The following is a 12,567-nucleotide window of genomic DNA, read 5'->3' as shown; positions in this document are numbered from 1 at the left end:
GTCATGGAATGAAGGCCATTGTGTGTATGCTTGTATGTATATTGTGGTGTGTGGTATTTTATGGTAAGTCACTAAGATTTGTCTTAAAATCGTGGATTAAATATTTCATGTATTTCATATGATCGTGGGAAGGCAAAGGTGTGACTGTAGTGTACACACATCGACAACTTCCATAATTTGTGATTCCGCGCTTATGATCATACTCTAATTTTGGAATGTAAACTTTTGGAACAAATGGGTTTAGGATATCACTTAACAAATGATTCCTTTTATATGAGATTAAAATTCAAAATTTTGTTGTGAAAATTAGGGCGTTAGAAGTTGGTATGAAAGCCTTGGTTTAAGGGATTTAGATGAACACTTGTGTGAATCCAAACTCAAACTCGGATCCGAGAAATTTCACAAATGTTTTTGAAAAAAATATATAATGTTAAGAAATCGTCTAAGTTTTAAACATGACCATTGTCTCTTGTCATGTTTTTGTTTGATTGCTGGCTCAACACCGCGAGCATGGTTCTTTAACTCAACCTTAGTTTTAATAGGGAAGATACGATATGTACAGTCAACCATAGCTTGAACAGGAAAGTGGTTCCCAAAATATCCATATTTGTTGTGTCTGTTTGTTGATATGTGGTCGGTTAGAAATGCATGCTAGTTGATAGACTAAGTGCCCCTCAGGAATTTCATGTTAGAATTGCTTGATTTTTTATGCATGTAGCCTAGGAAGTTGCTTGTTATGTACTATTTGAAGCTTAGATGTTAGTTGATAAGTGTATGCTTCATAGTTGTACATGATTAAGATTAAATTGCCCTAGAATGTTTGATTTAGCCTTATCCCATGTTCCTTGTTTGGTTGTGGATTTAGGATAAAACCATTTATTTGACTGTTTAATCCTATACCATGTATAGATTGCGTACATGAAGCGACAATCGGTGTTGATTGAAGTCTCTAGCGGTACGAGAGTGTGGTCGCTTAGATTTACTAGGATGAGGACCTAGGAAGTTTAGCTTGTAGCTCTTCTAAGCATATAAGTGTGTGTTATCACGTCTATCCGTGATCGAGTGTAGTGACTTAAGACTTTGGGATGATCCTTGAAGCGAATATTGTAACGCCCACAATTTTTGGTTAGTCGTTTAAAGTATAATCGTAGTAATTATACATTTTATCGAACAAAAAAAATTGTTAATTAATATAATTGTTCTTCATACATGTTATGAGATAATAAATAATTATCATATACACATTAAGTGGACAAATATTAGGATTCAAAATTTTATTATAGAAAACTTTAATATAGAACTTATCATTAAACGATAAAATAAAGATTAAAAATAAAAGATTATTTTGGATAAATAATTTGAAGGAAGTTGAAGTAGTCGTGACGATGATTCCGATGATATAAAGAAATCACCCAAATCCGACTTCGTATGAGGAAGTTATGATTTATCTAAGTTTCACGTTCAAACCGATACGACAAGATGCATCATAAAAAGTGAACCGAAGATAGGTTGCTTTTTAGCCAAAGTGATGTAAATGAAAGTCAAAGTTCTCTTCAATAGGAACTCATCAAAGAACGCCAAAATATGACATCATATGAAGAAATTATGATTTTTCAAAAGTTTCGAGTGCGACAGAGTACAACAATGTGCGACACAGAAATCCAAATCAAAATCGGTAGATTGTTAGCCAAAACAATGTAAACGAGAGTTTACGATATCGTAAATAAGAATTCGTCAATATAAAGACAATCGAGAACTGAGCTCGTATGTCAAGGATATAAGCGAAACTTGATCCCTAAGTTTCGAAACGCAGGCGAAATCTCTTCAGATTTGTAAATTTGAAATAGAATGAGAATTAGCCGACAGAGTCTAAATAAAAGTTGTAGTACTCGTTGATAAAAAGCCAGAGATATAAAGACAGTCGAAAACGGAATTCGTATGAAGAAGTTATGAATTTCACAGTTTTATTTATAGTCTAAGCCTCATCGAACTGAAACACGAAAAATAAAATGAGAATTAGCTGAAGAGGTCTAAATGAAAGTTGTGGTACTCGTTGATATCTACGTGAGGATATAAAATCCATTGAAAATGGAGTATGTATGTGAAAGTTATGAATTTTAGAATCATAATTAATTTAGACCGTTGAGATCGTGACACTTAGTACCACGGATGATCGAAACATGGCACGATCTGGTTGAACCCTTAGCCACCAAGCCAACCGATTAGATTTTGACATGTGGTAGGATCCGGCGTGCCTAGGCCTGGCGCGCCCTCTGATTTTCTCTATAAATAAAAGCATTTTTGGATCTTTTTTCTTGTTCAATTCTTCTCCAATCTCTCTCAAACTTTACCGAGCCTCGAACCTAGTGGTTCTAAAGTGTTAGTAGTGCAACTCTGGGGCTCCAGAGAGCCCCGATAAATGGAGCTTTCGGTTTCGAAGTTCTGCCCGCATAATGTACGGTTTAACGTCAAACAACCTGCAAGTTGAGTTATGTTTACCGTGCTTTAAGTATAACTTATATTTATGTTTATCATCGTTATTATGAACTTATAAATAAGATCTATCAGTGATACCAGTCATTATATTGACCAATCTACTTACGTGAATGATGACAAGGCAAGATTAGTGAGGTGTTTAAAGTGGATTTTCCAAACAATATATCTTTATATACCAAACGGATCCTACCTCCGATATGATCTTATCGGGTTGTTTCTTATTAGATATACGTCAGTATTTCATTTGGAATTATTAATAAATCTGATAAAAACTGATAATGATTAAACTTTATAAAACGAACGAAACTAATGCTTAATAATATTCGTGTTTAGGTCGTTCTAAAAGGGAACCTGAAATGTCAGTCAAAGATATGACTTTCCCATGAGTCTTCTACCTATATCAAGTGAGCGCATAGTTACTTTCAAGAACATGATTACAATACAAAGTATTTATTATCTGTTGAAAGTTTATACGTGAATTAATTACCGATTATTTGAATTATGTGCTAAACGATTATTTGATGAAATCGTTATTTGAATCAAACATGATTATATACGTGTTAAGTGTATAAATGGTATTTATTACGTGATAATCTTAAAAGAAAGTATTATTATTTAAAAAGATTTATGCATATTAAATACTTGATATTTTATGTTAGGTATATACCATGAATTATGATAGTGTTGTCTGAATAGGGTTAGTATTTTTGATTTGGATTATAGTCTCATCTAGTTTTAAACTAAGATGTCTAAAGGATTTTTAGATCCCATTAAGTTGAATAAATATAGTTATACCGTGTATTGTAAAAATATTACGTAGGCAGGAACTTTGGGATGATTATGGGCATTACAATTTGTTAGTGATACCCTAAGATTTAAAAAGGATGTTTAGTTTAATTAAGTTTGGACATTGAATTGTTTTATATTGGGATGTGCGTAAGATTGAAACAGAGAGTAAGGTTATATTTATCAGGTGGTACTTGTGTCGGGGGTACTATCATGTGTCAGAAGTACTATTATGTACAAACTCCTCTTTCGACACTATCACATGTCAGGTTACGACAACATACCAGAGTACTATATTAGTATTTGTTGGTTCCCTTGATCAAAGAAGATTAAAAAACAAGAAGATTGAAAGAACACAGAGATGTATCACATAGGTTTTTCACTAAGAAAGGTTTTCACAAAAAGAACGAGCATAAAGCTCTCTAGGGTTCGATGATCAACTAATGATACGAACCCTAGTACATATAGAAAGGAAATTACGATGTGAATCCCTAAAAGTCATGGATATCACCTAATCTACATAAACAATAGAATATATCCGATATCCCTAAAATATCATATCTATTAACTAACTACGTATCTATCCATATATACAAGATATTACATTGATGTAGTTTACACGCTGACACAACATTCTAGACTTAACTTCATGCTGGCCTTGGCGAGACATTGGCGCTGATGAGAGTCGGCGTGTAGGTTTGTATTATCATATTCTAAGGTTGTCCTTACAATCTCCCACAATATAATGATGTCAAAACCTAAATACTTTTCTTCTAGAATGATATTTCTCCCCCTGAGAGAAATATTTATTCACCCCCCCCCCCCCTTTGGCATCATCTAAATATATGGTAAAATCTCCCCTTAGCAAGATGCCTGATCGGAGAGATCTCTGAGGATAGCATCATCTTTAGAATACATCAGTAAATAGCTTCATATTCTGTTTAGAGTAGCTTTAGCAGTGGCTAACCATCAGCGTTCAAAGGATGGTTTAGAATCATCTTCAAACCAAGAGACAACAACATTGTCTAAGATAAGCAACGAAATGATAGGAGGGACTTTGGTTTATCACGATATTGTGTTGTGGAAATAGTAGATCATTTACACAGAGTTGCGAAGCCTCATTAGTGTATGGTTTTGGATATTGAATCATCGACTACTTTTATTAGAAGAAACATTCTGGTAAGAAAAGGATGATGCGTGTAATACATTTCGGTATGAAATGTACCCATTGGCATAGAGTGTCGAATTTTCTCAGTGTATGGCTTTTACCGTGAATCAATAAATTCTTTGATAGAAGATTTGTAGGGTGAGAATGGGTAGGTGCGTGTAATATATCCTGGTACATGATGTATCCATCGATACATATTTTTCAAGATCTCATCAATGTATGGTATTTTGATATTGAATCATAAAGCTTTTTAAAAGAATTTAAAGGCAAGAATGGATTGGTGTGTGTGTGATAAACTTCGGTACATAGCTTAACCATCGACTCATATATTTCTATTTCTCATCAGCATCTGGTATTTGAAATTGAATCGTAAAGCTTTTAAGAAGAAATTAAGGGAAATAAGGGGTTGGTGCGCGTGATAGACTACGGTACATAGTCTAACTATCGACACATAATTTCAAACTTTCTTTAGTGTGTGGTATTGCACAGTGAATCGTCAAGTCCTTATACTAGAAGAGTTGGAGTGAGAGAAGGGGTGTCTCAATCATACTGAGGTGAAATCAATGTGAATCATAGACAGTGTCACACCCCCAAACCAAGGATGGCGGAAACGTTTGGGGGTGGAGGACTTCATGTATAGTATCATAACAACAAATTGCAATAGTGATCAAAGTAAACACAACCAACATAAATATAATTGAAAGAGTTACATCATTGTATGCGTTTACATGTTTCCAAATCAATTACATTATGTTGACAAAAATGAAATGTTTGACGCTTTACGTCCCATCCTCAAAAGCACTTGGTTACCTGTTTATTGATTTCCTGAGAATACAAGTAGTTTTGAAAGAGTGTCAATAATTAAGTTGGTGAGTTCATAAGCTTTTGAAAGCGATGCTAAAATCCTTTTCTTGTAAGTATGATGTTTGTTCAAGAAAGATCCCATATTTTCTTATGTAATGCATTGTAGTCTTAAAAATCAAGACCGAAGTGTACAAGTATTTTACCATACTTAAAGTAATTTTATGCAAGTTTAAATCGACGTAAACTCGTTAAATTTAGAAGTAAAACCCGTAAATCTTATGTTTTGTTAATACCACATGTGAGTTATTATAACCATACTATGACTCAGACGGCCTCGTAATACGACGTTCTTCAGGCGTCGCAAGTTAAATGACACTTGTCACCACAGACCTGCTGGTCTAGCTGTTGCATGCAGCTCAGGTGTGGGTTTGTCAGACCCAATATAGATCTATACACAACTATCACGTTCTCCCTACAAGAGACTCTGGTTACAATTTACAGGACTTTTGATTTTGTTACATGGATGTAACACGAAGCGAATGTCTCACAAATTTATTCATTAACAGATTTACGTGAACTGAAAACCTTTGGTAAAGAGTTTGAAATGTAATGAAATATAAACTATACCTATTATAGTTTATTATAATCGTTTGTAATGTAAAGCAATATAAACTATTCTTCCGTAGTTTATCAAATGTTTGTATGAAATGGATGTAAACTTTGTTTATAAACTTAAACGAATTACCATACTTGTGAAGGTAAAATCCATTTGTTTTCTGGTGTATGTCATTACACTAAGACGAAATGACATATAATGTAAAAACATATATTCACATAATGATACACACCTTGCTCAACAAGTTACAAGGTGCAAATGAAATTGATAGCATTTTTCTAGTATTAACATTTCTATTCTGTTGCTAGAAATTTTATAGAAAAATCATCAAAGATCCAAATCAGAATCTGTAAATTCTGAGAGTTTGGAAAATGAGTCTAGTTTGTTCATAAATTTTATTATGATTTTTAGTGACCTCCAACTTGTGTAAAAAGGTCCTTAATCACAGACTAGTCCGGATTTGTTCTTGAAATGATAGATAGTTTTGTAAAAATCACCATAAATTGTAGAAAAATCGTATGGAGATGTGCAAGTAGTCATTTTAAAGGTATGAACCTGAACTATTTGCACCTAATACAGTTTTGAAAACTAAAATGTTTAAGTTAACCAAAACAGTCTGTGAATGGAGTTAAACTTTTCTGATGAAGGCTGTTAAATGAGTTTAGTTATGTTCTTAGTGTTTTAACTTGTATTCCCCCCTTAAAACTTAAGAAAAACATGAAACGATAGGGGTATGAACTCACCTTGTGTGTTCTTAGTGGATGGATGTTGAAGTAAAGAAGTGTTCTACTCAAGAACACTAAGAAGATGCCTTGAAGGTTCGAAGATCTAACATGAATGTGATGATATTTATGTAAGATACCCATGATTTGAGTAGAAAGAAGTGAAATAATCTTGTGGAGGATGATAATACTTACCAATAGTAGAAGAAAAGCTTGGAGAATGGCCTTGAATCTCGAAATTTAGAGAGAGAATTGAGAGAGAATGGTGTTTGTCTTTTGGAGGAAAAATGAGAGAAATGAGAGAATGGTGAGGAGAGATAAGAGTTTTAAGCCTTTGACCAAGAGTGTGGCTGGTCAAATGGTGGGGAAAGTACTCTTGAATGACCAGGTATGGTGGAAGGACAATGGCTGGTCCATGGAGTGGGTATGGGGTGGTTGCTTGTGTCATACACTAAAGTAAAGTCAACACTCCACCTCAAATATTCACCCACTAGATTTTATTCTTAAATAAAGATTTCCATAAAAATAGGTTTAAATTATGAACATTTAGGGTCTTATATGTTAAAATATGATTTTTGGAGAAAATCCCGCGTTAAAATCACGAAAAACGGGCTTAATACGTGAAAATGGTCAAAAACCGGGAAAAATAGGCGAAAATCCGAAGTCTGGGCCGGAGGTTCGTTTCCTGATGCTTAGAACCGAAAGTAGGTGGGAGCCGAGAGGAGGGTTCGGTCGCTGGAGAGGAACCGAAGGTGCGAAGAGAAGGAACAGAAGGCGAGGCTCGGTCTCGGTGGCTATCTGCGAGGTTCGGTCCAGGCTCGCATCTCGGAACCGAAGGTCAAGTCCTCAGACCGAAGGTGAGAAGGAGAGCCGAAAGTCAGTCTCGGTTCAACATGATCAGGGGACCGAAATAGACCGAGCGCTCGGTCCATTTTGGTTGAGAGGGTTTCGGTTCTCAGGAGGTTCGGCTCTAAGAGGTTCGGCTCCTAAGAGGTTCGGCTCCAAAGAGGAGTTTCGGTTCCTAAGAGGAGTTTCGGCTCCTTAAGGCTATTTTTCGCGTAGACTTCCGTTTTCGAGCTGTTTTCGTCAAATTCGAGGGTCGGGATGCCCCGAGTGATTATAAAAAGTTGAGAGAGATTTTGAGAGAGATTTGGGAGAGATTTGTCATACTTGGAGAGATTTTGCATACTTAGAGAGATTTGGGAGAGATTTGACATTCTTGGAGAGATTTCTCATACAGAGAGAGATTTGGGAGAGATTTCACATACTTGGAGAGATTTGGCATACTTAGAGAGATTTGGGAGAGATTTGACATTCTTGGAGAGATTTCTCATACAGAGAGAGATTTGGGAGAGATTTCACATACTTGGAGAGATTTGGCATACTTAGAGAGATTTGGGAGAGATTTGACATTCTTGGAGAGATTTCTCATACAGAGAGATTTGGGAGAGATTTCACATACTTGGAGAGATTTGGCATACTTAGAGAGATTTGGGAGAGATTTGACATTCTTGGAGAGATTTCTCATACAGAGAGAGATTTGGGAGAGATTTCACATACTTGGAGAGATTTGGGAGAGATTTGACATTCTTGGAGAGATTTCTCATACAGATTGTTTTGAGAGAGTTAGAGTGGAAGAGATTGGGAGAGACTTCTTTTGTGACCTTTTTGAGTGTTTGGCTTTGAAACGCAAGGTCCACAAACCCCGTTAAGCCATGATTAAGAGTCTTACACACCTCCGAAGTGTATGTAATAGTGTTTTATCGCTTTGCTACCTCACTTACCCCGATTAGGGTTCAAGAAATCTAAAAATACAACTTTTCATGTGATGGTTTCTTATTAAAATAGTGAGTTGTACAGTAATTACATAAGGTGAACCCTAGTATACAAGTGTTAGTAGGGTTGACCGGTTTGACTTGTTGACTTTATTTGACTTTGACTAGACCAGAATTTGACGGTTGTCATAGACAGTGTCTAGCTCATCAACAGGAAGTGGTTCATATTTCAATATTATAGAGTTACGTTGCAATCTAGAATACAAGATTCACCATTAATTCCTTTAATATGGTACAAGACAGAAATAGTAAAAGGAAGTCAAGCTGGGAAATGGTAAAAAAGAAGAAATATGCAGGCTTTTCAGAGAAATCATAATGACTTGATATGGAGAATCTTGGAATTTAATGATCATAACGTACTTTCTCTTTTTAATATGTCTACCACACGAAGTTCTGTCTATAAAAGAGGAATAAGTTAGTGCAAACTCCATATTATAAAATAAATAAAAGATGTTCTTATCAACATAAAACTATATTATGTGCATGGATTCCAAGCTTCAAGTTCATTACAGTAAAAAAATTGAAGAAACACAGTCTTTGTAACCAACGAGTTAAGTAACTCAAATCTTCGTAACCATTGAGTTACCGAAATTGACTGGTAGGTACTTAAGGTTTTAAAGGATTATGAGCCAACAGATGGAATGGAAGAATTATTGTATTAAAAATGAATGCTTGCATCCATGATGGGGGATGATGAAGAAGATAACATCGTTCAAAATATTAAAGCATGCTAGACACTTTGCCTTCACATCACCCCGTTACATCAGATGAAGGATTCTGAGATTACACCAAGAGCAAGAGATATAGTGTGGTCAGAACATAAATCTTCATCATCTCAAGGCGACAGTGATATGTTCTATAATGGATAACCGAGGAACAATCTCAAGCATAGAGTCTTATATGTTGATGAGAATGCTAGAGAGACGACTTTGTATTGACAGGATGAATCGTTCTGGGACAAGTGCTTGAAACAAAGATGACATGATGGATAAATATTAAAATAATGAAAACATGTAATGTATACTCCTTTTGGTAAAGATTGTTTACTTTAGCATATCTTCCACATATTTACTTTGACAAATGAATATAACATTAGGGAGTTGTTTGACTTACAGACCCAAGAAAAAGGTTAATTCACCCATCATGCTCATTTCAAATTTATGAGCTCTATTTAAGGAATGATGGGACTAGGGTTTACTTCAACCCCAACCACCATCCCTCCAGAAAGAGTTCTTCAAACCCTAGCCACTCCTTCCTTTTCTAGGCCCTTTTCGGTGGTTTTGGTAGCATTCTTGAAAGAAGAAGTATCATCCCTTGGAGATTGAGAAGTGATTCTTGAAGTGGTCTAACATCTTATACATCTCCTAGACCATTGCGAGTATTCAGGTTTCTATATTGATGGTTTAAATTTAGATAAAGCTTGCAACTTTGTCAATCCCATGAGTCCCTGGAGTGTTTTGCCTTTTGGATCCCAAACTTAAGTTTATTTTGGTGTCATGCATTGAATAAAGGAATATTTTTCCCTTTTTGACCGAAAATGGAGTTACGCTTGCATGGAGTGTGTAAGTTCATAAAGTTATGACTTTTATGGCTAATCTTAGTATGGTTTAGCCTTCTAGAAAGTTTAAGGGATGGTCTTAATGGATTAAGGGCTTATAGAAAGTTGAACATTCCAGGCAGACCATGATGTGGCCAGGGGTTGGCCACAACGTGATGAGCTTTTGAATTGTGATTAACTAGTCCCTTACCACGGCGTGGCAGTCGTGAAGCTCGTGACTGATCCATCTTAGACCACGATGTGGCAAGGGTTTTTCCAAGGTGTGGTGGCTAGCTGAGTTGACCGGTGACCGTTGAATTTTGACCAGTTTGAATCTTAGTTAAACTTGAGTAAAATGGGTAAATGACCGAATGTTGGTTCCAGTTTGGGCGTTAGGTAGATCTTGTTAGTTGTTTTGCTGTTATGATTACTATTGAGATTATGCTTCTTAGCTTATGAGATTTCCTCACTATACTATGTGTTACAATGTATATCCTTGCATAATAGGATTTAAAGGGGTAGTTATATGTTGTTTAGAGTATCAGTATGTCGGTGGTCGTCAATATTAAGTGCCCTAGGGGCTGTATATAGTCATGTACTTGTTGGATTGTTTTAGTGTTAGTTTTTTTATATATGTCGACATATATTGTGGTGGTTTGAGGTGGTCCTGATTTGTGCGGTAGGCAAAGATATCCACGTGGGCCATCGATGTGCTGAAGGCCCGGTGCATACCAGTTATATGTTGAAGGCGAGTGGGCACACTAGTCATGCACTAAAGGTCATTGTGTGTATGCTTGTATGAATATTATGGTGTTTTGTATTTTGAGGGAATTCATTAAGCTTTGGCTTACAGTTGTGGATTAAATGTTTCAGGTACTTTAGATGGCGAAGATGTGACTGTACACACATCAACGACTTCCATATTTTGTGATTCCGCGTTTATGATCATACTCTAATTTTGTAATGTAAATTTTGGAACAAATGAGTTTATGATATTACTTACCAAATTTTTCCTTTCATATGAGATTAGAATTGAAAATTTTGTTGTGAAAATTGGGGTGTTACATAACCCATGAAGAGTTGTGATCATTAATGAACCGTGATCTCCACTTATACAAAAGCAAAAGATTAAATGTTTCAAAAATCCTAAAATATAACATCCAACCTAACCTTCAAGACTCCCAACGCTTCAAAACTAGATTTTTTTAGTCATTCGTGAAAGTGAAAATATATTTATGTGATATCTACCTATGTAGTTAACTTTTCACCTTTTCAGTCACAAAACAACTAAAAAACACGAAAAAGTCTTCAAATTTGTGAGAATATCTATGAAAAGAATACACAAAGCGAGAAGGTTATAATGGTTAAAGTGTACGATTTTTATCTCTAACTAATAGATTAAAAACCCATCAAAACACTGGAAATTTGTCCTTTCTCAGCTTCTATTTGGTAAAAGAGTAGCTTTAATAAGATTTATTTGAACTCATGCATTTTATCCATTTCAATTATATTTATTTGCTTATTTTGTATAGAGAAAACTTCATAAATGGTCACTGTTCTTTCTAAAAACCTGAGATATAGTCCCTAAGTTCAAATAACCTCCCAAATGCTCCTTGTGGTTTCAAAAATTTTAACAAAAGGTCCTTATTGCTCACTTTGTCAACTTTTGTCTATTAACTGAAGAGCATTTCCGCCATTCATTACCACATGGACCATTTATGAAGTTTTGTCTTATTAAAAAAAGAAAAAAGAAAAAAGAAAAGACAAAATCGCAGAAATGGTCCCTGTGGTATGCATTTTTTTGAAGTTTTAGTGCAAACCCCGACTTTTTTGGATTAGTGGTCCTTTTGAGCTAGTTTCGTTGCGAATTTACTCCCTCGGTAAACTGAAATGACTATAATGCCCTTCTGATTTATTTTTTTATGTTTTTTTCTATTTAATTTAAATGAAAAAGAAAATAATTAATTAATTTGGACCCACATATCTCTCTCTCTCTAAACCCATTACCGTCTTTTTCTAACCCTCTCGTGTCCATCTTCTTCCTCTCACGATCTGCATTAAGTCTTTCGTTCCTTGTTCTTCTTTCTCACCCTCACCATCACCTATGCTTTACTCGATGATGGAGATGATAATGGAGAAACAAATCAGGGATTCCCACATCAACCCACCTCCAATTGTATCGATTTTTCAATGTTAATAGGTTTTGAGGAAACAATATCCCAATCAACACAAACCTCGATTTCCAAATCAACCCACCTCCGATCCATTCCATTCAGATGATGAAATCGACAACAAATCAACCCTAAAATTACCAATCTTCCTCCATAGCTGTTTTCTTTTCACCTAAATCGCAACCACCACCATTAGCAACCGACGACCCCTCCAATGAAACCCACATCTTCTCCGTTAACATTCTTCTCTTCCCGAATACCAGATCTTTCACTTTAAACTTCAAGAGCAAAAAAACCCAGATGCCTCACTACAGAGGAGGTATTAATCGAGTCATCTGAGATAAAAAGAAGATAATCATGGTTCGATTTCATCCTTAAAATTGATTTCAGATACAAAATTGATTTAATATTTCATTAGGGTTTACCGGGTTT

Source organism: Lactuca virosa, chromosome 8 (assembly GCF_052849685.1).
Source record: "Lactuca virosa cultivar CGN04683 chromosome 8, Lactuca_virosa_CGN04683_v6, whole genome shotgun sequence".
NCBI lineage: Eukaryota > Viridiplantae > Streptophyta > Magnoliopsida > Asterales > Asteraceae > Lactuca > Lactuca virosa.
The sequence above is the reverse complement of the archived record's forward strand: the minus strand, read 5'-3'. Positions refer to the sequence as shown.